The sequence below is a fragment of the Ochlerotatus camptorhynchus genome, unplaced genomic scaffold, assembly GCF_037179485.1.
Source record: "Ochlerotatus camptorhynchus isolate MF236.1 unplaced genomic scaffold, CSIRO-AGI_Acam_v1.1 ptg000284l, whole genome shotgun sequence".
NCBI classification, from domain to species: Eukaryota; Metazoa; Arthropoda; class Insecta; order Diptera; family Culicidae; genus Ochlerotatus; species Ochlerotatus camptorhynchus.
This window is the reverse complement of record NW_027040773.1, coordinates 7,704,815-7,730,107: the sequence shown is the minus strand read 5'-3', so window position 1 is coordinate 7,730,107 and position 25,293 is coordinate 7,704,815. Positions and strand designations below refer to the sequence as shown.

Here is a 25,293-nt window from a genome sequence, read left to right as displayed (position 1 = left end):
TTGATTTTTTTTCTTTGATTTGTTTTCCGTTGATCTTGTTTTCCGTACTAAGTACCAATCCTACCAACACCAGGAAGGCAGCTCCTACACCTGAAACTACATATCGACCTATTAGCTCATATTAACTCGTGGTAACTTGTTTGCAACTTATTCCAGTCACAATCAAGTTGCAGCAACTTATTTTGATGGAAGTGTGTTGCTTGGGAGGCAATCACGCTTACTACTACACCACCGGCGTCGCTAACGATAAATTTTAATAATTATTTAGTTACAGAACGTTTAGTGTCCATGTTTGGAACCTTATCTCAAATAGGATAGGAACTGAATATTGAGTGCTAAAATTATAGTCTTCTTTTAGGATATTGAGTGTCACCTTATTTCAAATCTGCTTCATCTGCTTTTTCGAATTTCAAGCTTATTGCTTATCTCATATTAGCTTATTGCGTGCTCTCAACTTGGTGTTCTAGATGCACTTTCACAGTTTTAAATTTTGAGCTTTTGATGCTGTTCCATGTCTGCATTAGTATAATTGTGTGGCAAGTACAATCATACTCTATGCCCAGGGAAGTCGAGAAATTGTCCAACCTGCAAATTCCTAGACCGGACCGGGAATTGAACCCAGCCACCACCAGCATGGCCTTGCCTTGTGGCTGCACATTTACTGACTGAGCTAAGGGAGGCCTGAAGTTATTTGATCTATCCTGAAGTTCCTATAATTGTTTGAAGTTTTCTAAACCTTTAAGAAGAAGAGGAAGCCGAGGAGATCTGTTTCAAAGCCATTTTGAGCCAGAATAACGAACGAATTTTAGGATTCATGAGCATTTGAAAAATAAGCTGCACCCTACTGTCCATGTGGTACATTGTGCAGACCCTTAGACCCCAGGCAGAGCGAAAGCGCTCGGTCACCAGCTAGCAAGCAAAAGGAATAACAATTAAACATTTTGTTCGACCATTTTCCACAGAGATGGCGCTGTTCCACTGGTAGGAAGTGATAAAAATCCCCATATAGAAATTGAGAGAAGTGAGAATAATTCGCTTTCGGTGCATATTCAGGTCAAAAAAAGTGAGCGACAACCTGAAAAAATAATCGGGGACTTGGTAGTTCAGTTTTTTACCGGAAATTATTGTTTAACAAGCTACAATTAAATAAAAATTATTTTTCCCCATACACTTTTACCTGATTTACTACCAGCTCCCAGAGAGCCAAAAAATTTAAATTTGAGAGAGAAAATTTGCTCTCACGACCTCAATCTCTCAACATGCCATGTATTTTGTTGACACTCGATTTGTGATTTCCCTTTCACAGATTACAAAATAGAGTACCTGACACTACAAAACATGTCTGGTACCTCTATACATGCATTTGCTTTAACATTTGAAGTCCCTCCTTTTTTACATATTCTACGCAAAAGATATTTTATGCCCCGCCCCATACATAAAGTTCGGCGGGAAATTCTGAGGGGTGAGCTATTTTGTGTGCAGAATGTGTAAAAAAAGAGGGACTTCGAATATTATTCGAAATGCATATATGGAGGTGTCCTCTGTGAACAATTAACGGAAAACATATTGTGCGTAGTTTCCGATAGATGTCACCGCAAACAACAGCAGTGACATCTGATGGAACATGAATGCAGAAGCTTGACAAAATGATTAATTTTTACTAAAATCTTTTGTTCATTCGGACACCTGCTTTCACTCTGCCAGCGACCTTAGAAAGAGAGATCGAGCAGAGGAGAGTTGGCTGTAGCAGCTATAGTCCGAAATATGCATTAATCTAAATCTAAAAATTAACAATGGGGAGTCATTGTCGTGTTTTGCTTAGGGCGCAGCAACCTAAAATCCCCCTCCTCCCTCCTCCCCCCTTCCCCTCACACAGACCATTCTTTATTGAAATATTTTCTTGTATTTGATCCTAATTTTTTCACCATTGGAAAAAACTGAATCGAGTCAAAACAGATCGATACCAAGTGATCGAATTAATTGGAAAATCGATAATTTTCAGAAAAAAAACTTATCCAATACTACTACGTAGTTTATGGACAGCCCCAAGCATAAATTAAATTATTCAAAATGAGTTTTATCTGAAAGTTTATTGAAAACGGAAACATTTCTGAGATTTTTGGTTTTAGCACTTAAAAACTGACAAAAATGGATGTTCAAGTTTTGGTAAAATTATGATACAGATATTTAACGAACAATATGTGTATTATTTTCTAACAGAACATTATTCTTATGTTCCTTTCGGAAAATTAGATGGAGTCAATATTTTCGAATTCCCGCACAAATTTTAATGATTGTTCGTATAGAGAACAGTTATGCAAAGATTCATGGAGGTCAGGTTGGTTGTCTATACGGCTTGGACATACTTGTTTGAAAATTTTAATCAATGCCAAAACTTCGATGGGATGAATCTGCTTTGTAAGCAATTGCTTCAAACACCGTATTTTCGGAAATAAAAGCTTACCCTCGCAAAAAAAAAAAAAACTGACAGGGGAAATCCTCCCACACCGTATGGTGTAATTAATTTCCGTGTGCATTTATTTTGATTTTCTGCAATGATACCGACTTATGATTCAAGCCGTTTTAACTTACACAATATTTAAAAAAAAAATAGATTCTTCCTTATCAATGCGCATAATGTAAGAGAGAAGGATTAGTAATTTAAATTTATATTCACGCTACCTGAATGGTGTACCCTTGTTAGAAAGGCATATTTCGTCTATCTACGCAAAATGTGGACGGATAAGTTAGATGATGTGTGTTTATAATCTACACTGTGAAATGATAGACTTTAATATGCCTCCGCTTAAATTGAAAAAAAAAATATTTCTAAGCATGGCGAAATAATAGATTATAAATTATTATGTTATTATGTAGTCTACATTTTTGATTGACGAATAAATAAATAAAAATTTGGAATTTTCACAGAACACTAGACCCAGTTGCTTATTAGTGCAAGACACTGAAAAAGTCTGCAAATCGTATACGAAATACGCGTATCGGTCAAGGGTAAGCAATCAATGTAGTGGGATCAAATATAAATTACTAATGCTTCACTCTTCTTCAAATAGATTCTTATTGAACAAAATTTTGATAGTCGAAAAATAATTTCAAATTCAGATTACCTTTCCATAAAAACTTCTAATCAAGTTGTCTGTTCTAAAGATAGCTCGTGCCCTATCGATGGTAGTAATTGTTCTAGTCGGTTTTTCTGCAAGTCCTTCTTTCTACATTCCAAATAAGAATCATTGAGTTTTACAGCTATCGAAATCCAGATCTCACCATCATTCGTAACTTGGCCTGGGATATGATCTAAACTCGTGACCTGTATGATAGACACACTCCCGATCATAAGTTTAAGGACACCCCCAAAAAAACATGACAAATTTGTTATGTTCATATCTCTGTCATGTTACGTCCAATTTTCGTTCTCTTTAGATCATTTGAAAGGTATTGAATTGAACTTTCCTCGTAGGCAGATTGTTTAATATAATTTTCAAATTTTGTTTGCCAAAACTTCATCCAAAGTTACAATATTTTTCAAAATTTACTCTGAAGAATCGTGACTGATTTTCTCAGAATTGGGTTGGCCAAATTTTGAAATAAAAGTAGTAGTAGAACACTTATGCTATACCATTCATACCATTCAAATAACCTTTGGAGATCGAAAATTGAGCGTAAAATGAGAGATCATTGAACAAAACATATTTGCATGGTCTTTTGGGGGTGTCCTTAAACTTATGATCGGTAGTGTAGATGCTAACTCATTCGTCAGGCCTATCGCTAAACGGCAATTCACTCAGTAAAGTGTAATAAGTGACTGTAATCCTATCCAGAAGTAATGTGCAGCAATAATTTTATGCGTTATAAACCACAGCCGGTAGCATTGTTTCACAAGTCGTTTGGAAGATTCACTTCAATAACTTCAAAATTATGTTTCTAAAAGTTTACCATTATTTCATTCGTTTACACATTTATTGAGTGGCACACATGATGATACTCCACGCCCAGGGAAATCAAGAAGCTTTGCTAAATCCCTTGAAATGTCTTTGCTTTGTGGCAGCACCTTTACTGTACACCACGTACTAGTTTCCTGAGCACCACTTTTTAACACAATGTAAAACAAACATAAACGGCAATTCCAAAACCATCCATCACCCCCGGAGCATCCATTCGTCACACAAATCGAAATCACTTCAAACTTACCTATCCCGCCGTTGCTACCACTTCAAGTTTGCTCCAACAACATCAACAGTTTACTGGAAGCATTCCCTACCGGGTGGCTGTCTCTCTCTCTCTCTCTCTCTTTCTCTGACGGTTCCATCAATCTTCCAGTCTAGGCGTTGCCGGTAGCGGATCAACGACGGCGTGGCCGTCGCCGTCGTCACCCAATATCCTATCGCCGCACTATCAGCTCTCGTCCTTAGAGCAGAGTCACTACCGATTCCTATCTGCTCCTAGGGTGCCATCACTCTTTGTCGAATCCTCGCTGTCCGCTTCCCTGTTGAAGTGACAACACGACGGCGACGACGGCAAACGAGAATTTTTTCAATTAAAAATCAAACTCTTATCACTTTGCTTTCAATCATGAATCGACTGTTGTTTTTTTTTCTCGCCTTCGCTCTCTTTTGCTTGTTCTATCAACCTCCTGTCGTTTGCGCCGATGGCGTCGACGTGCACTGAATTCTTGTTCCCACCGAGCAGCGACAGGCGTTCGTGTGAAATTCTTGCAATCAACCGCTTGATGGTACCTGCAGCAGCTTAATTTTGATCGCAGTTGGAAACAAATAAACCATCAATTACACGACACAATTCAGTTTGAAAACGATTTTCCCTTCGTTCGTGGCACACTTTTTCCCACCTCCTTCCCATCCACACAGGTTTTGTTTTTCTTGTGGAAAACTTCTCTTCCATCGACTTGTTTTTCCCTCTTTTCCAACGGCAAATCAACAGCGACACAAACACGAATATCAACGACACTTTTATTGGAGAGTAACTGCAGCAATCTTTTACGACACAATTCAGGCACATTCCCACCCAGTTCGGTGACCTTCTACTGGCCCTCAATACTAGGAGTATCTCCACCTACGTCGAATTCGTTGACTAGTCAAAAACACTTGTGCGATTCATTCGTTATCTCTCTTCCTTCCAGCAATGTTCCAATTTCGGGAAAACCACATTTTGCTCATTATTTCATTTCGTGTCATCACCACCATCCTTCCGGCGGCCGTAAAAAGAATCCTTCACCAACAGCTCTCATAGGCCTAAATTGCCACTTTCCAGCATGAGCCCTGGTCCGTTCCCAAGCAATGCGAAGCAATCGAAACGAAGCACCGAAAAACACACAATCCAAACCACGAATCACACCGCCCCAGTCGACGAAGGTCCTTCTTTGCAACCAAAACCAACCAACCCTTGAAGCGTCCGAGAGTCCTTGACACGAAGGAAGACGGAAGCGCCTGCCCCTCCTCACAACCCAGCGCGCGGATCACAATCGATTCCGAATCTCGTTCACATTTTCGCGCTGCTCGCCTTGTGTGTGCCTTGATGGTCTGTTTGTTTTTCGCGTAAATCCATCCATCCGTGAGTGGTTGTTCTGACTGGTTCGAGGTACGAAGATTCTGCTCGAGACGTAGCTACCGACGAGTAAACAACAGTGCGCGTCGCCGATGGGTGAATGTTCCGTGTGTGTATGTGCCAAGGGTGGCCGGACGCTCCGTTCGTCACGGTGGTACCGACGAGACTGACGGCCAGGCTCGAGCTACCACCGAGAGTAGTTTGTGCGTGGGTGCGATGCGACCCGATACGAACCGGCCGTCCTGGTGCTGGTGAGTCCTTATCTGACAGGAAAGGCACTCTGCTCTGACCTCGTCTTGGATGGCACGAGTCGGATTCGAGCTGGTTGGATTGCGCGGTTGGTGAGTGCGGCGTGCATGTCCTTGTGAGAACGGTGGTGGGTGGATGGGTGACTAACGGTGAGAGAGTGCTTGAATTCGGAGGGATAGTAATTCGTCGGTATAATAAATAGCTCGACTGAGTGAGTGGAATCGCTTCGGGGTTTGCGAGTCATTTTGTTACTAATGCTGAGAGGAAATGAGTGGTCCGGATGTCACTCGGTAAATGTTCTACGGTTCAGAAATGTGAGTTCTGGAGAGCGGTCCTTGCTTGGCAATGGAATGTATTTCGATTTGTGGATGTTAGCTGCTCAAACAGTGACGGCTTTTTTTGAATTCACTAATTTTCTCCTAACAAAATAGTTTTCTTTGATTCATCACACACATAAACACATACTTTTTCTCGGTTTTTATTTTGATCAGTGAACAGGGAAATCCGGAAAACTAGAAAAGCCGAGAATTCAAAATAATCGAGAAAAACAGTCAATTTAAATGACAAATCTGGAAAAATACGATTCAAATCAAGTAAACAATTTCAAGACCCTAGTTTTTACGAATACAGTCACAACTAAATATGAAGAAAATTTAAGAATGCAGTCTGGATATGACGGCAATTTATTTCATAGAAAAACAACAAGAGATTCATTTGAAGAACTCTAAGATAGATTTGGGGCCTTCCTTAGCTCTGTTAAAATTTGAAATATTACTTAGGAGGTCCAGGATTCTTAAAACACAGTCTACGTAATTTATGGACTGTCCTAAAGATAATAGGAGACATATTGCTTATGGAAAAAAAATCCAGGAGATCGAAGGAAAAAGTGCATTACGGCGAGAATGAATTAAAAATTTTTCGCAAATCAAGGACATACAATTAAGAAGAGTGGTAGTTTTGCCAGAATATAAGAAACCTGCGGGACACTACTCACTTAGAAACTATCACCGACTTCGGTAGTTTTTACCGAAATCTGAACAGCTGAACTGTTCGGTAAAATTTATGCAATTAAATTCAATTGATTTTCAGCTACTTTGAAACTAAATCTCCACTAAAATGACAAGATTTGATCATTTAAGCAAGGTTGAGCATGTTTTGACATTATTTTCAAGTTCAATAGCTTTTAAAATGAAGGTAAAAGTTTTACCGAACGTTCAGCTGTTCTGATTTCGGTAAAATTTACCGAACACGAAAACAAAATCTTAGTGTGTAGCACTGCGCTTGAGCAAAGATAGAAACAGCATCAGATTTGATCGGATCATTTTTTTTATTATTTATTTCAACACTAAACATTCATAAGGGCCAATGTCACAAACGTATACAATGGCTTCTGTCATAAATTTCTCGAAATTCAATGTCTATCCATGTAAGCCAGCAAGTCTATTGGAAAGAAAAACTCTCCCTTACAGAATGTCAAGGTAGTTTCATCGGGTGAGTTTTCACTCTCGAGAAAATCTCGGTACAAGCCAGTGTTTACGTTTGCGACATTTGGTCTTATGAAAGAATATCAGAGATTTTTTTTTCATCTGACTTTAGTCATCTTAATTAAGCCTGATAGAGAATAGCCTATTTGAACTTGTAATGCGGGAAAACCCAAATTGCACCGGGAAAGATCATATATACTAATCCCAAGTAACAATTTTGATTTTATATTAGTCTTGTTGGTCATAATTTGGTCTAGAAGAATCCTTTAAACTTGTAATGTTACTTGGAATCAATCAACTTTATAACACATACAACATTATATTCTCTTGCTTACAACATTCATATTATTCTTTTCTCTCACTCGCAATTTGTTCGCGCCAGGATAAAGCGGTGATTTTGTCGTTGTTCCTACTACGATGGCTAAATTTACAGAATTTCATATGGTGTCATTCGAATGCATATGGTGTCATATGGTGTCATTGCTGGAATTCTTTTGCTACAGTTTTCCTAGTGAAGTAGTTCTAATATAAAGGCTGAGTGAGACATATCCTTTTACAAAGCTACTTCAAGATAGAGAAGCAGATTCATGCCGTCTCCTTGCCAACTCCGATCATGCTTGGCATGCAAATGTTCGACACCGGAAATAGAGATAAATTAAACATTAATTTCTGCACTTTGTGCTAACCAAATACCAAGATTAGGACATCTTTGAATACCGAGGTTAGTCTATAAGACATAAAGATCTGAATCCATACCTCTCACTCCAAATTCATTAGTTCAAATCTCACCGGAATGCACAAATGATCCGAGAGTGTAGAAATTACTATAAATAAAGAAATACTTGAATTCCTCCTGGTATCCTGCAAAAATTCTTTTAAGATTATTTCAAAAATCATCATTGGAATTTCCTTGCATTGCTCTTCTCAATTCCAATCCCCAATTGAGAATAACATAATTTGACCCTACTACATATCACATACTGTATTCTTTAGGGTCAACACTTAAGAGAAATAATAATCTATGCTTCAAGTAAGGAGTTGAGTTTTATCATGCGATAAAACTTGTGACGGTACTTGGGATATTTTAACATATTTAACTGTTTCAATTAAACTGGGAAAACCAGGTTAGTCAACTGAAAAAAAAAAACCAAAAAACAGGTTTTTAAATTCGTAAATAGAATGGCCAGAGTGAATTTGTTTCAAGTCCGTTATCTTCAAGAAAAGTTAGGACATACCATATTTTCCATTGTCTATGATCTCGAGGTATCACAAATTTTCTGAGGTTTTGAAAAAAATAAACTCTGTTTCCGATATCTCTTCGTTATCTTAAAAATGTTCCAAGCCTAATATGTTGGAAAATGGTCTAGGAAACTTTCCAAGCGCTAGAGATTTTTTTCAAAGACCTGAATTTCGATAAATCAATTTAAGGCCGGAAGCTTTAGTATCGGCAAACATCGAAAAGTCATGTAGTAGAATCTTCTTCTTTCTTAAGAAGTTCTTTTCCAAGCCCATCAAATTGTATTTTCTACAAGTCCGGAATCAGCAAATTTCCAATCCCAGATTTTAGATAAATTCTATGTTTAAAATCATGAAATATTTTCTTTATTTTAGAATCATTTCATGTTTCTCAACGGCGCCGGTGGTGTAGTGGTAAGCGTGATTACCTCTCACCCCAGCAGGCCTGGGTTCAATCCCAGTCGGCGCTGCCGGGATGTTCTGAGGCATAATATCTCTGATCACGCCTTCCTTCGGATGGGAAGTACAGCCGTTGGTCCCCGGTTCATGAGTTGATGGGTCAATAGGTAGGGTCCAGGTGTGGGAGCTGCCTTCTTGGCACGTCGGTAGCATTGGTGCTCAGCACGGAAAACAAGATCGACGGAAAAAACAAACCAAAGGAAAAAAAATTAAATGTTTCTCGGACCATAAACTTACATTCTTAGATATCGTAAATTATTCTACGCTTTATTTATTTGTTTGAATTAAAGATAACGAAATACTAAGTATCAGCATTAAACAAACAAAAATCCAATATTTCTGTAATGTACTCTTACAATATTTTTGAAGATCGAGATTTTTCTAGAAAATTTTCCTCGTTCCAGAATAATGATAATTATTGATACGATCCAGAACACTTGTCTAGGTTCCAGAGATATAAAAATTTGTCTATGTTTGAAGTTTTACAGAAATTTCTATATTCGAGACCTTTAAAATTGACGAACTTGTCCAATACGTTTAACATTTTTCTTTACACCTCATTGTTTTTTTTTCATTTCAAGATTTCCTAATAAATTTCTATGTTCAATCTTTCACATCCCGAAATTCAACCATTTCGCTATCTGAATCTAAATTCAACTAATTCAACGGTTGGTTTCCAAAAATCGTGGCTGAAAAAACGATTACTGTGTGAGGAACTGGAGGTTACAAATTAACCTATTGATTATCCAATTAATACTGATTTTACGAAAAGAAATACATAAGATCCTTCAACCATTTGTTTTATTAAAAAAAAGCGTGTAAAATGCTCATGGTGGATTAAGAATTAATAATATTTGTCAAAGTGGATCGCATTCAACGACAGTTTAAAATTCATATCATTAAAATCTTTCCAATCAATAAATGTCACTATTGGTCACTTTTGTATTGTTTTCAAGTCACTATTTGGTCACTTTTTTCGTTATTGTAGTCAATACTATTGAATAACCCACTACCAGCCCTGCATATTGTAGAGGAATTTTGCTGACAAAATTTTTAGTTATTTTTGAACGCCTTTTTTGTTTAAGGTAGCTTTTTTTAAATAACCGGGAAAAAACCGGGCATTGAACAATTGAATTTGTATGGACACCCTGGAGTAAAGTTAAAGGACTCATCGTTTAGTTGACCGCGAACAAAAATGGAAATCAGGTTGCAAAATGCTACAGATGTACATAAAATGGATAGCTTCTCACACGCACAAAAAGTAATGAAAATTACATGCGTTAAAAACGATATAAAATGGAGCATGCAATGAAATTGTACTCGTTATTTTACAGCTCTTAGTATGTAACTGCTTCAAACATGTAAATTTATAAGCTTGTCACTTAAACTGACATGATAAACATGTGCATCATGTGAAATTATGTAGAATTACACGTTTTCCCCGGTTATTTTTTAACCTTGATTTGTTTTCCATCCATCTTGTTTTCCGTACTGGGTACCGATGCTACCGACGCCAGGAATGCGTCAACTGCACCCTATCTATCGACCTATCATCTCATGGACCGGGGACCAACGGAGATGTGCCTCAGAAAATTTCGGTGGCACCGACTTTGATTGAACCCAGGCCCTTCGGGGTGAGAAGCAATCACGCTTGCCACTAAACCACCGGCGCCACTAGAGCGCATGTTAATTAACGTGTTTTTACCATGAAAAAGGTGGAATTTCATATCCTTTTTTTGCTGTGAATATCCAGCAGTCTATGTTGGTTCCGGTGACAAAAGGTTTCTGCTGTGCAGTTGAAATCAAACTCATTAAAACGCACCGATATGTACCATATTGACTCAGGTAAGCCGTATTATACAGCGTGCAGGTAAAGTTCCAGGAAACTCCTCGATTAAAAACTTTGTTCAGATGCATACATTTCAAATTCAACCAAAAGTCCTGGAGAATTGATTTCGCCTATTCGCACTTTCGCTGCAAATACTGCCTGGCTAATTGTTCGTCTACGTTCAAGGGTTACTCAAGACCCAGCAGCTGACAATGATCCTAGTAGGGTGAAAGGTTCATACGATCATTCCAGGGAGTGCATGACGAACGAATTTCTTTTGAACGGTTTCAAACCTCGCTATCCATACTGTTTGATATGAATAAGATTACCAACACACTGGACAACTGTATAAAGGGCAGACAGATCTCGTCAAATGCTGTTTTCAGAATCGCATATACATTAGACTGATGCAAAATTTGACTTTTTCGCTCCACAGTGCTTAAATGGTTTCAAATCGGGTCCTGATTAGCCTCTCAAAGTTACAACTCATTTGGTTAGAAACAGACTTCGCACAAGCCATTTGAAGTTTACATGTAAATTACTATGGGAAATCTCAACTTTTTGTTCATTGCCTTCTAGTCTTTTTCCATATTGAGCTGCAAAACAGTTCGATAGCTATTCTTATAGAAAATTTTCTCAGCTACAACTTTGCTGAAGATCGTTTCTATGTAAAACGAGATAGGAAATAGTTATTAATTATTTAAGAGATTGGTAAACTTATGACATGATCAAGCAGCTGCTCTGTAGGCAACACTGTATTTTGCAGTGTGACATAGTAGCCATAATTTTTGTGTCCTATTCAACGCCCCAGAAACACCAATGTTGCCTGCTGAGCAGTTGATTGAGCATGATCATAAGGCATCAGCGCATTGAACCATTAATAACTTTCGATCCTTGCATTTAATCAAAAAGTGGTCTTCAGCAAAGTTGTAGCTGGGAATATTTCCTACAAGTAAAGTTGAAAGCTTTTAAAGCAGACCGATATGGTGAATTATTAGATAGACATGAAGAAAAATCTTGGTTTTACCATAGTAATTCCCATACAAACTTCAAATGGTTTGTGCCATCTCAGTTTCTCACCAAATGGGTTCAAATTTTGAGAGGTTAGTCAGGATCCGATTTGGAATCGTTTAAGTATTGTGGAGCGAAAATTTCAAATTTTGCATCACTCTAATATACATGGTCCACCTGTGCTGCTACTGCTTCCATATTCCATGTGTATTTAGATAAAATCTTCAACGAGATCAACGAAATGTCTTCACTATTCACATATCAGGGTGGCTTATAAACCAGGAAAACCGGGAAAAATTCAGGAATTTAAGTTCACCAGGAAAAACCGGGAAAAACCAGGAATTTCATATTTCCACCAGGAAAATAAGCTTGTTTGTATAATTTAATAGGTTTTATGTCAAAGTTTCTTTTTATAATCAGGTCTAAACTAACCATTTTGTTCAAGCTAAATCTTTCACACAACTAAACATTGATGAACAAAATTTACCCTGAAAATTTAGTAAATATATTTTGTATTTATTTTTAATTTAACTTTTTTTTTTAATCAATTGCATGTATGATTTGTGCTTAGTTGATAGCAGACTTAAGCAGTGCCGACGCGTAACTACTTTGAAGTACCTGTTCAACATGTTCAATAAAAAAGTTCTGTTTCTAAAAACTTCAGATAAGGCCTTCGAACTTCATGCAAGTTCTACAAAATTCGGGAAAGTCTTAAAAGTTTCAGGAAAATCCTGTGAACTACTGTGATGACCTACGACGGTCAGGAAATCGCTCTCAGAGAAGTTCTACAAATTTCAGAGAAGACTTACGAACTTCAGGGAAGTCCTTTAATCTTTGGGGAATAACTACGAATTTTACAGAATTTTCTACAGATTTAATATAACTTCTACGACACTTAGGTATTGCTTAAACTTAAGGATAATCCTATGACACTTATGGATTTTTTTTTTTCGAGCTTCAGAGAAGTTTTCAATATTCTTGGGAAGTCCTCTGAACTTAACGTAGTTCTCCAAGATAAAAAAAAAAAGTTAGTAGAACTTCCGAGAAGTCGATTGAACTACAGATAGTCCTACAAAATTCATGGGAGCTCCCTAAACTTCAGGGGATTTCCAAGAAATTAATGAAACACCCACAAACTTTTGGAAAACCCTTCGATATTTAAAGCCTTATGAGCTTCAGGGAAGCTCTCCTAAATTTAGCGTCCTCATATATTCAGTTAAGTCCTTCAAACTTCAGGGAAGCCTCAGATCTTCGAGAAAGTTCTTCGAACTCGAAGGAAGTCTTACGAACTTCTGAGAATTTCTACGAACTTCGTGGTACTTCTACAATATTTAAGAAATTCCTATGAATTTTAAAAATCTCTGAACTTCAGGGAAGTCCTAAGATCTTAAAAAAAGTCCTTCGAACTTCGGGGAAGTCCCATGAAATTCAGACAATACAAACTTCAATGAATCCTTCAGGAAAGAGCTTAACGCTTCAGGGAAATTCTACGAACTTTAGGGAGTTTCTATTAACTTCAGCAGTCAGTCTTTTTAATAATAAGAGTTATTAAACCAGCGTTGTTTATGAACTCTTTTAAGCATATGATTTTGAAATCATGTTGTAATCAACATTCCGCTAAGGTGCCGGTGGTGTAGTGGTAAGCGTGATTACCTCTCACCCCAGCAGGCCTGGGTTCAATCCCAGTCGGCGCCGCCGGGATGTTCTGAGGCATAACATCTCTGATCACGCCTTCCTTCGGATGGGAAGTAAAGCCGTTGGTCCCCGGTTCATGAGTTGATGGGTCGATAGGTAGGGTCCAGGTGTGGGAGCTGCCTTCCTGGCACGTCGGTAGCATTGGTGCTCAGCACGGAAAACAAGATCCACGGACAAAACAAATCAAAGGAAAAAAAAAAAACATTCCGCTAAATAAGATCCTTAATCGTTGACAATTTACGGAAAATTTAAACAAACTGGAAATCCGTAAAATTGTTAGAAGCAAAGGTTTGTTTAAAGAGTCCTCGTTCATATCACACTTCGCAATTTCACCTTGAGATAAACTATCCCGTTGGCTAAAAATCTCAATAATAAAGTTAAAAAAAATCGCAGTTTCAAAAACAGAAATCTAAAGATTTAGTATCTCAGCTTTTCTTTGTCATACACCCCTAAATCGCTCATTTTACAGGTTATCGCAAATGTTTCAGTGTCAATCGTAATTAATCTTGTAAGCAAAGATGTTTTTGCAAAAACATGAGTGAAAACGCGTTGCTATTATAGGTTTTAGCACATAGAACGGAAATAGGCGCCATGATACGACGAAGTAGCGCGGCTCCCTACTAGCTTCTTTACAGCAAACAATCATATAAAGATTTCACGGGCATTCACAGGAACCTTAATACCTATTTTGGTTTGTGAAATTCCGCATTGCGCGAAGAATGATGGTACAAGGATTCACTCTATTTTTTATAAATGGTTTTTAAATACATGATTTTTAAAACCAGGATTTTTTTTAATTATTGACCAGGAAAACCAGGAAAAAACCAGGAACTTAAGCTTTCTAACCACTACGATGTAATCTGCCCGTCGTTTTGGCCATGCGTTGTTTCCATTGAAAAAGGCCACAGCCCATGACCGAAACGTCGGGCAGATTACATCGTAGTCGTTAGAGTGTTTAAGGGTGAGAAAGCCGTTAAACAAAGCAGTTCAAGAAACATTACATTGTAGAACTTCAAGAAGCTTTGAAGATAATCAGCAGACTTTCTAAAAGTCCAGTCAACTTTGTAGAAGTTCATTAAACTTCGTTAAGCTTAAGATATTTTTGTAAAAGTTCAGCAAGGTTTGTAGAAGTTTAGAGAACTTTGTAGAATTTCATTGAACTTTGTGAAAAATAACTCAACTTCATTCAAAGTGTTCTTTATTTGGTACTACATACGTGAAGTTTGAACAATTTTCAGAGTTGGTTGGAAATGCTACACTAAAATCAACATGAAGCTTTAGTGCGATAATTTATTAGCTAGAAAAAGTTCTGAAGAGGGTAGGTTGATCCTTCTGCTAGAGTACGGCAGTGTTAACATTTAATAAAAGTTTAAATTGATGCGACAGTACTAGTCAAACGCACAATCATACACTTTAAATAATTTCAGCAAATTTTGTGGAAATTCAGGAAGTTCTGGAATTTCTTTGAGTTCATGGAAATAAGTAAAATTGTACGGACTTCATAGATGTTCAAAAAACAACGTAAGCATTCAGGAAACTTTGAATATATTTGTGGAACTTCGTGGAGCCTTAGCTTTGCAAAAAAAATGGGCAAATTTCGAAACGGGAGCTGTGTTCAAGTTTGTAAAACTCCGTTGAAATTAAGGGCATTTTGTTTAATATGAGCAAACATCATTAAAATGTTTGGACTTTCTTTTAACGTCAGAGCACTTTGTTGACGTTTCATAGTCTTGGACTATTTAAGGGAATTGCGGAGAAAGGGACTATTCAAGGGAACTTTCGGGAGCTTAGTAGAAAATCGATAAATTCCTTAAACTTCAAGAAATTCCGTAGACCTTCAACCAATAAGCTTATATGCGGTAAGCTATTAGCTTGAAATGCGACGAAGAAGAAGAAGAAAAGGAAGAGAAGAAGAAAAATCTTCATTGTTATAGCAAAACTATTTCATGTCTACATAACATTTCAACATCCTTTGGAGGTCTTGTTCCTTTTATGCATGTCTTCAAACATCTCCAAAAAACGTGCTTTAACAGTTTCCCGTGGTTATTTGGGAGATTTTCCAGTTTATTTTTCAATGCCTGGATTTTTTTTGTAATTTGAATTATTACACCTAATCTGAACGAACGTTCAGTCGTTGGTGCGGTTTGTAATCTCATCAATGTTAACCAATCAAACGGTATGACACCGCAGCAAAAGAATGGAATCTCTTTCAATTTTCTACTGGTGAGATTCGAGTACGCTCGAATCGTCCCTTTTCGAACACTTCCTCCACCGGAGTAGGTACTCGAGTAGCACTCACCCAACTCTAGCAGCAACCGGGAAATTCGAACCACCCACCACCCACCAAGGATAGCAGCGCTGCTCGAGTTAGCTCGGATGGAGCTCACCCCAACTGCACCAGAGCACGAGAGCACGAAAACGACGACGATTCCGCCGAGGACGATGGTGCTTCGTGCGGGCGACCCAGATGAATCCCTCGCATCTCTGCTGCCAGGCAGGCGGCCGGTCGTAGCTTCCGCCGTGGATTCTCTCTCTCAGTGCGCTCGTGTTCGTCCTGCAAGCAACAACAAAACGGCATTCGAATCCGCGTATTTACGATTCCGTGCGTTCCTGAACTGGATATCTCGATTGTGTGACCCGGTAGCCATCTCCCATCCCCCATAGACCCCACCGTTGCCTGCGTTTGGGGGAATGGATAGTGCTGCTCCGTCGTCGTATTTGACTCCCGGGGCGGCGTGTGTCTCGTGTGCGTGTGAATGTGTATGATTCGTCATCGGTAATGAAACTTGGGAGTGGGAAGGGGATAAACCTTTGTTACGAGGAGAGTGATCGTTGCATTGAGCAGCTGTTTTTCGTCCTGCACTGCCATTGCAACTGCTGCAACTTGGGATAACTTGGCAGCAGAATATGTGGTAGTGTGTACAGCATGGGAAAAGAAGTCCGGCCAGTAGTCCTGGTGGCCAGTGGAAGTTATGCAAGCGCGTGACTTGAACGTTCTGTGAAGGAAACTCGCTGGCTTTCGACTTGCGGCGTCTCCTCCGCCTTCGTTCTCGGTGCTTTGTGGAAGTAGAGTTCGTACTGACCAACGATACTTCGATGGTGTGGTGTAGCGCAGAAGACCATGGTGTACATTAGCGTGGTGCCTATTTTCTCCGAGCATTGGGTGGAGGCGGGGAGGATTGTATGTGTTGTTTTTCTTGCTGGATGAAGTCTGGATAAAAAGCGGAAGAAAAGTGAAAAAGCTGCGGATCTACACTGCAGAATATGTTTTCTGTGTGCCTCAGTGCCAGTGTCTGCCTTAACACAAGAAACGGCACAGACCAAAATGTCGATAGGGAAATGTTTCGTTTTACTGGATTATTCTGGCTGGAGGCGTGCTGAAGTGCAGGCACATGTGAGATAGAAACAGTGCAACTTCATCGCAATGGAACGCGATGAGCACTGCATTAGGATGAGCAGTTGGTGGGATGTTCTCTTGTGTTTTTTTTTTTTTTTTTGAGAAATTCTGCTAGCTGTCCCGAGGCGGTCCAGGACACATCAAAGGGATTGCTGCACGCTGTGGATGTGGATATCAGCTGCAGTGGAATTTTGAGTATCTGTTGCACTTTGCTCCCAGTGCTGTGTTTTGGGATAGAATGGCAAAAAAGTGAGTCGGTTGACGGCGAATGGATGAAAGTTTGTTTTTATAATTTCGGGAAGTTAATTAAGGAGCAACTTGTGCCGCATGCGAATGTCAGTTGTGGGAGAGTGAAGTATGCCAGAGTAACTGACGTAACGGAAAGTGCAACTGTTTCCGTTCGTTGTGGATAGTTGCTCGATTCAATGGCAATCGTGCGGAAGAGTGCTGCAGTGACAGAAGTAATTATGGAAACGGAGAACACGAGCAGATTTGTGGATTAGTTTATAAAACTCGTTATCATGAGTTTCATCCTAACCGGAAATCATTAACCTAATGCGGTAACAACAGTAAATGACAGTGGTTGGACGGAAGAGGGTACTCTAATTCATCTTGCATGGGGAAATTTTGCTCCAATCCCACACGGGATCATCGGTTAGTTGTCTTTCCTGAAATAACATAACAGTTGAAAGTGATTCCGGGAAGGTGACCGGTGCTGGCAATATCAGACTCTCTGACAGCAGCCACTCTTAGGTGAAAGTAACTTTTTGCGGTGTTTTACGATCAGAAGCTTTTCTCGGTTAAATGGGATTTTTTCCTCCTATTAGTGGGAGAGTTTTTCGACAGTAATTGGCACGTCGATCTTAAATATAAACTGGACGTATTCAGTAGATAGAAAATATTTGGAAGTTGCCAGTGTTAGTGTAGACGCGTTACATTTATCAAATTGATTTTCTAAAAAGAGCTTCTTAGGGAATTAAAGCAATAATAATAGATATATAGTGACTCCTTTCAGTGTTTTGAGAGTTCTTAGGATTTATCCAGTTTCATTCCAACAACAATCAAATTTATCTAGAATCACATGATAGTATTTTGTTATTAAAGATGTGGTATAAAAAAGTGTTTGAATTTTTCAATAATTGCTGGAATTTTCCAAAGTTTGATTCTGGACCTTTGAAATTTTATTTTTTTAAGATTGAATTTCCCATAAATTTATTATTGACCATAAGAAAAAAAAATATTTCTTTTTTCATGGAAGTTTTGGACACTAGAGCGTTTTCGTAAGATTTCTGTAGGAATTTTTGATACTCAAAAAATGCACACCAGTGACAGATTTGATATCCATCAAATCGCATGCAGTTGCAGGAACGTGACCAAGATAGTTTTCAATCGTTGAAATGGTAACAATCCCATCATTAGTTTTATCTTAGGATCTATAGGCCAAATTACTAACCATTTTCCATATCCCTTAACTGCCGGTAACCGCAAGTCAGTCCCATCTGTATTTTTATCAATTTTGAGTTAGCATCATTATTCAGTTTATCTATCTTTGTTTTTTAAGCTGTGCTATTGAAAAAGGTGGATTGCTGAATAAAAATTAAAAACAATACCAAGTCAAATTGTACCACAGTTAAAAGTAATAACAAGTCAGTCCTATTATGGTTTCATTAAAATAAATAATAGAACAACGTCACAGCTATGTTTTTAGGCTTGCTTCTATAGAATTAACAATGTTAGACAACATATCGAATCATGGGATTTTAGTCAAGGTAGATTCTGTCCACTTCCCTTAGGGTATTCGGAACTTGTCCAGATGTGGCCAATGTAGTTCTTTCGACTCTCAATATGACCGCCAATGGTTTTGACTTTCAATTATCATGTGATTTTAAGTGTCACATGATCGATTTGGATTTAAAAAGGTTTGTGACTGACTTGCGGTTATTTTTCTTAGTGTGTGTGTGTGTGTGTGTGTACAATCTAACCCCCACTGTCCGGCAGTGTTATTATGGAAGAAAACTGCTTTTTATTACCCTTCAATTAAAGCAGGTTTAGTCCGGGAGTTAGAAGGTGTTAGCTCTATTGCTGCTCCAGTGACCCATTTCAGAATGCCTGGTAATTCACGACCACTCCGAGGTCACTTTTACTTACAATAAGCCCCGCATGTTCACTCTACCTTTATTAAATGGATAATGGTATCATAAACACACTTCCAGATTCAAAAAATATTATTTCCAAATCTGGCACGTATATAGTTTTGAAATTTGTTTAACTGTAATAAAACGATTTGAATGGACATTTCTTACCAATTTTGTTTCGAATACCTCTTGATTCATCTGCTGGCAGCACTTACTGGACCTTACCGGCGACCAACTCGTCTGCCCGCAAAAGCAACAACGCCTAAATCTCAAGGCTCTCCGGACGTCCCCTCGAAAATGCAATCGAGATATGTATAAGAACAATCTTCAACTGGAACGAACTCACCAAATCAATACATCCGGGAGCACATTCCCGATGCTTATTTTTCTCTCGCATGCCCGTCGTCGTCAAACGGCAAAAAAGGGAACTCGTTGAGCAATTTTGTGATACGGAATTTTCACTGAACATAAACCGCGAATTTACGAACTTCACCACTCCCAACTGCGAAACACGTTCAGAAGCACTTTTGGTACACTTTCGATCAATTTCTTTGGAAAACACAATAAAAGTTGCAAGCGAGCCAACATCAACACCGATTGTATTTACCGAGCTCTTTCACGCACCTTGCAGCGCGTAACTCGACTTGCGGTTATTTTTCTTAGTGACGTTAAATGCAATCGCAAGTCAATCCCACTCAGATTTGGTCATAAAATAAAAATTTCACGATATTTTATCCAATTTTTTTTTTGCTAAACATAGATACATTCCATCACATTGCAAGTTTGTTTTCAAAATTATTCCTCTAAAATAAGTGTAAAATGAGAAAACTTGTAAAATCTGTTAACGCCGGTTTCTCATTTCCAGCTTATTTCAGATGGGACTGATTTGCAGTTATGGGCAGTAAAGGTCATTAAAAGAAGTGGCAGGGCTGTCAGCAGGCCACTTTTGAGTAAATTGGTCACTTTTATCAAACCATTAAAATGGACACTAAACTCACTTTTCCGTTTCCCACCTTTGTTTCTTGGTATTGTCCTTAACAGGGTGGCCAGCGATTCTGAAATTTCTGAAAAACTGGGAAGCCAAGAAATATCCAGGAATTCGATGGAAGAACCAGTAACACTCAATAAACCTGACTTAGGGTCACTTTAAGTATAAGTTGTAGTTTTTTACGGATGTGCATGATTATTACAATTACTTACGTTTTTTTCTCCACAAACTAAAGTTCATTAAAATTAATCTTAAAAATTAATTATGATTTCTGAACCATCCAATTTTTAACTATATTAAATTATGTGTTGCTTTTGCAATGCGTTTAAACATATAGTGAAAATTGAAAAATCGAAATTAAGATTAGTTTCCGATGATTTCAACTCCGTGTTCAAACTAGGGAGTTGCAGCGTGTTCAAAACTGTTTACAAGAACAAGAACAATGTTGCTACATTGTTCACGAAAACAGCTTCAAACACTTGACAGCTTTGCAGACTACACATGACATAAATGTAAACCACTTTACGTAATAAATTTGAGGGTTTATGGTTCTGTTCTTCAACATTGTGAAGAATAACTGTTCTTTACACATAGCATAGCATTGCATAAACCAGGTTGCACAATGTCGTAGGTGGTACGAGCTCCAAACTGTTGTTAAGAAGGAGACGCACCTTCATCCGTTGCTGTTAGATAGTAATTTGTGATTACTTACTACCTCTTAGATAAAGGATGTGTCACCCTCCAACAGACCAGAGCTGTCCTGGCCACGTCCTTGCATCTGGTGGGGAAAGGGGAGGAATGTTATTCCGACACTTACTTAAGAGAGATGCAGAGAACTCTACGACCCCTCATAAGTGTCACGGGAAGGGTGGATTTTTGTTAGTAGGGAGGGTAAGCCATAGGATACGCCCAGCCGGCGTTGCTGGCAATCGTTATATCAAGCATTTAATAAATAGAAGCTGTAACTAGTTTATCTGTCCGTTGTTGCTACCCATTACCTAAACATATTATTCAAAGCAGTCTTCAGTATTTGGAATTAAGAAACGTTATCAGCTCGATCTTGTTGCTCCTTTGCGCCTGAAAATGTTTGTTGATCCTAAACATATGCACAATTCATTCTGATCGATAGGAGGTTCTCATGTGTAAAAGGTTATTAATAGTATGTGGAATCGTTGATTTGGATGAAAATTTGCCCTTGGCCTAACTCCCACTGTCTGGCAGTGGCATTATGGATAAAATCTGCCTGCAATCATTTCTTATGAATGCAAGAAGCTTGAACCCGTGAGTTAGACGGCGACAGCTCTACCGCAGCTATAATAGCCCATTTCAAGAACGCTAGCTATTTTCAAACAGATTAAGCCCCGCTCCAATCCATTATCGATGCAAATATACACCATTGATAATGTACTGAGACTTTCAATCAAGCAGTAGTTCAATACTCGATTGACGCGTATTTAGTAAGTTTTGAAAAGATCGTCTTGAATTAGATGGATATTTCCTATCGAGGACAGCGGAACGAAAAAGTTTATAAACTTGGCTGAGGGTAACTTATCACGTAGGTTAGAACAGTCGGCACCACATGCAACGGATAAGAATTTGAAAATTTTCACTTAATGCACTTTGAAACATCACTTCTGTACTTTCAAATTAACACTTTTTAAAAATGAAATTGTAACTTTATAACATTTTCACTAGAACGAAACCGACGCAGCAAAACAAAAACAAGTCATTTTTGCAACGTGGCCTGCTTCGATCTCCCAAGAATAACTGTTCTTTACACATGACTTGAAAAAAATATTGATATTTTCAGAATATCACAAAATCCTACCTATACTTACCAAAACAATCCTTGGAAAATCTCCTCCTAAATATATATAAATTCTCTTTTGAACCCCTTGAAGCTTTTCTAAGATTTTTTTTTTATCGTAAATAAAATTTCTTCACAACTTTTATGAAAGTAAAACTGTCTTGAAAATTTGAAATTTTTCTCAAAATTAAATTTGAACTAAAAACTCTGCTCAGAAATCCTTTGGAATTCTACACAGAAAAAACTTGAATGTTGGCCATTTTCATGAAAATTGTTTTTAGTATTTCTTTTTTACTATCCTTCAATTTACGTCTATTTTTAATTATCCTCATAATATGTTTCTTTTTTATGTTTTCACTGATGCTATTTCCTGAACCTCTCTCAGATTTTTTAAGAAATTATCCTCAAAACACGTTTTAAGGTCTGCTTATAACTCTTTTTGAACATTTATCTGATTTTCCTTCGAATTATCATTCAAAATTAGCCGGCGCCGGTGGTGTAGTGGTAAGAGTGACTGCTTTCTAACACCCCGATGGGTCTGGGTTCAATCCCAGCCGAGGTCGGTGGGATTTTTCTGGGTCATAAAAATCTCTGGTCACGTCTTCTTTCGGAAGGGAAGTAAAGCCGTTGGTCCCGGCCCATGTGTGTTGAATGGGTGCGATATCCTACGCAGGTGTGGAAGCTGCCTTCCTGCACATTCGATTGCCGTCAATGGATGGCAATCGTTGTCCGTCGGTGATTGGCACTAGATTGCGGAACAGAAACCGACGTTAAATAAAGGAAAGAAGAAAAAGAAAAAGAAGATCATTCAAAATTCCCCAAATATTCTTCTCAAGAATCCCATAAAATTCTCCTTAAAATCACCTAGAAATTCAATTCGGAAGTTCCTTTCTTCCCCAAGAAAAATCCCTTGGTATTCATTTCAGCATGTCTTAAAACTTTATCTCAAAATTTTCTTGGAATTCTGGTCAAAACTCCCATTTTTTCTCAGATGAGCTCCTCAGAATTTCTTTGGAATTAACGCTTAAATTCCTTCTAAATTCTCCTCAATATTCAAGGTATGCCCGGTACAACTATTCGAGGTAAAATCAAAGATTTTGGAAATTTTTCAAAATTCTATAATTTGAGCAGTTTTGAGCATTGATGAAAAATGTCCAATTCTGATTTTTTGTTGTTGCAAAGCTAGGATCCCGAAGATTTGTATGTGTGTGTCACAAATCTCAAAACAATGTCATAATCTTTAAAGATTTCTATTATAGGGTGTCCCAGAAAGTATAACCACAGTTTATTATTGGAATCAATATTATCTTAATCCCATTCCAGCTCAAATGGGTACAGAATTTTAAAAGTTCTGGTCGATGTCACCGATTTGAGCCAAACTTGCCCAAAACAATAAAAGGACTGATTACCGGCAGGTATCCAAATTGTCAAAAAATGGCCTATTTTTACAATGGGCGGGATTTTTTATTTCCTAATATTTTGGGCTCAAATTTTCACCACAATTAGGAAAACTACTTGATGTGATTCTAAGGGTCAATGATTTGGACAAATAGTTTTTGAAATATGACCAGATGAGTGAGTGGTAGTTTTGAGTTTTTTTTTAGAGAAAAATCAATGCCATTTAATATTTTTTTATTTTTTCTTAAATTTCTTCACATATTTTTTTATTTTTTCTTGAATTTCTTCACACAATGGCACAATAATGTTTTTGTGTTATTTTCACATGTTCTGGACAGGATTCTCAATATATGAAATCATGACTACCTCACTTATTTACTTCTGTCTATAATTTAATTATGGTCCTTAAAGTGAAAAATGCGTTCCTTCTGGGATACAGCCAAAACGAGCTTTAGAAGTACGATGAAATCAGATAGATTAGCAGGTATACAAAATTTCAGTTGTGGGTGACAGCTGCTACTTGAATAATACCTTTATTTGAATAATTAATACTTCAGAGCAAAATCAAAAAAGGCGTTTGTTTAGAATGCCAAAATAAGCGTTTTGGCCAAGTTTGGCTCAAATCGGTGACATCGACCACAGGTGGTGTACCCATTATTCTCTTTCAATTGGATGGAAATAATCAGCAGTTCCTTTAATCGTATGTCAAGGAGCGAACTTTTGATCTGCCGCTGACCATTAGTTTCAGCACAGATTCCTTGGCGATAAGTTTGGCCACTTTTGTCGAGTCCTTTTCAAATTATTCGATTGAATTATCTGCCTTAAGGGGAGGTTCTCATTCAAAATTGTCAAAAAATCCGTGGGTTTTTTATTGCATTTTTTGAAAGATATAAGTGTCTACTATTTTGTGTTAACGGCGCCGGTGGTGTAGTGGTAAGCGTGATTCCCTCTCACCCCAGCAGGCCTGGGTTCAATCCCAGTCGGCGCCGCCGGGATGTTCTGAGGCATAACATCTCTGATCACGCCTTCCTTCGGATGGGAAGTAAAGCCGTTGGTCCCCGGTTCATGAGTTGATGGGTCGATAGGTACGGTCCAGGTGTGGGAGCTGCCTTCCTGTGGCACGTCGGTAGCATTGGTGCTCAGCACGGAAAACAAGATCGACGGAAAAAACAAACCAAAGGAAAAAAAAAAAAAAAAAACTATTTTGTGTTGAAAGGGTTTGAGAAAAGTTTTTGAAAACCATTAACATGTTTACACTAATATTCGATCGAAACTTTAAACGCGTTTATCTCGAAACAGTTCAATTTGACGACTTCTACTTTTGACCATTCGAAAGAGCTGAATTTCGCGTCTAGTATGACTCAATTTTATGTTAAAATTGACGTTCGTATATGTCAGTATCAGAGCACTTAAATTTACAACAATTTTTTTAAGTGGTGTATTTCGAATTGACACCAAATCTGACCAAAATAGTACTGAGCCATCATGTTGACGGATCATGGGCCGGCAGACGCCGATTCAAACACTCCCGAACGTAAATTTCAGTGTTCATCGTCTCTTTCGTCACAAATTGCTTTGACAACTTGGCTTGGCCGTCTTACCAGAATTTTCGGTAAAATTCGACTTATCGGCATCTTCATCTTCCTGACCATCAAGGACTGTGTAGTATTGATCTCCTGGAAGCGTCTTGCAGTCAAATTTGACGTATGTTTCATCGTCCATGATAACACAAGCCAGTTTTCCACACAGCAGACTATCATATAGCTTCCGAGCCCTCGGTTTGACGAATACACTTACACTTCGATGTTCTCCCTTTTTTTGGCAAAATTTCGAACATAGACACTTTTATTATTGATGAAAGCTTAGTGATCTTCTGGTTAACTTTTCGGTTCACCGGTCCAGGTTAACGGCCAAATTTCGATGTTTCCCCGAAGAAAACTTCTTCATCGAACTTCCGGATGGCGGTTTGGACTGCTCCGATACTTACTTCCTCCATTTTCACCATTTGTGCACGATCTGTTTGCGCTTT

General features: G+C 38.2%; 1 protein-coding gene across 10 annotated transcripts in view; it reads left to right on the top strand.

Moving 5' to 3' along the window:
• Nucleotides 1–25,293, top strand: part of Lar (tyrosine-protein phosphatase Lar) — a 571,867-nt gene that overhangs the window by 189,907 nt on the left and 356,667 nt on the right. For 2 of the 10 annotated variants that reach the window (XM_065228156.1, XM_065228157.1), the window contains exon 1: nucleotides 16,072–16,315. The exons of 7 other annotated variants lie outside the window; for them this stretch is intronic. The gene's annotated coding sequence lies outside the window, so the exon portion shown is untranslated. Of the gene's footprint in view, nucleotides 1–16,071; nucleotides 16,316–25,293 lie in introns of those variants that run through there. One more of the 10 variants, XM_065228158.1, reaches the window with a different exon arrangement.